This window comes from Chrysochloris asiatica, unplaced genomic scaffold (genome assembly GCF_000296735.1).
Source record: "Chrysochloris asiatica unplaced genomic scaffold, ChrAsi1.0 scaffold00175, whole genome shotgun sequence".
Classification (NCBI taxonomy): domain Eukaryota; kingdom Metazoa; phylum Chordata; class Mammalia; order Afrosoricida; family Chrysochloridae; genus Chrysochloris; species Chrysochloris asiatica.
This window is the reverse complement of record NW_006408693.1, coordinates 3,572,748-3,573,891: the sequence shown is the minus strand read 5'-3', so window position 1 is coordinate 3,573,891 and position 1,144 is coordinate 3,572,748.

The window sequence follows — 1,144 nt, the reverse complement described above, 5'->3', positions numbered from 1 at the left end:
TGACATCGCCCATGTGGTTTCTAATGTGAGTTTTGTGTCTTCTCCCTCTTTTCTTTTGTTAGTTTTGCCAATGGTTTGTCAATTTTATTAATCCTATCAAAGAACCAGCTTCTTGTCCTGTTGATTCTTTCTATAGTTTTTCTGTTTCCCATCTCATTTCTTTCCGCTCTTATCTTAATTATTTCTTTTCTTTTTGTGACTGTAGGTTCCCTCTTTTGGTCAGTTTCTAATTGTTGTAGATGCTGTGTTAATGTATTAATTTTGTTCTTTTTGGATATGCGTATTTATTGCAATAAATTGTCCTCTCAGCACCGCTTTTGCCATGTCCCAAAGATTTTGGTATGTTGTGTTTTCATTCTTGTTTGTTTCTAGGAACTTTATGAAATCACGTTTAATTTCTTTTTTTACTCAGTCACTTTTCAGTGGGGTGTTGTTCAGTTTCCAAGTATTCAACTTTATTTCCTTACTTTTCTTGTTGTTGATAACTAGTTTTATAGCATTGTGGTCTGAAAAGATGCTCTGTAGTATTTTGATGTTTATAAATTTATGGAGTCTTGCTTTGTGACCTAACACATGATCAATTCTGGAGAATGCTCCATGTGAACTGGAGAAGAAAGTATTTTGTGCTGTGTTTGGGTTGAATGCTCTGTACACGTCTATGAGGTCAAGTTGGTTGATTGTGCTGTTTAGTTCCTCTGTAAATTTGTCCAGTTTCTTTCTGGTTGTTCTGTCCCTTTTCAAAAGTGGCATATTAAAATATCCCACTATAACTTTAGATTAATCTGTTTCTTTCTTCAATTTTGCTTCATATATCTTGGTGCTTTTTCATTGGTAGCATAGATATTTATTATGGTTATATCATCTTGCTCAATTGACCCTTTGATCATGAGATAGTGTCCTTCTTTATCACTTATTCTGGTTTATGTCTTGAAGTTTACTTTATCAGAGATTAGAATTGCCACTCCTGCTTGTTTATTGTTGCAGTTAACTTGGCATATTTTTTTCCAGCCTTTAACTTTTAGTCTGTTTTTGTGTTTGTGTGTAAGTTGTGTTTCTTGCAGACAGCATATTGAAGGGTCTTGTTTTCTTATCCAATCTGCCACTGTCTGTCTCTTCATTGGTGCATTCAATCAATTGACATTCA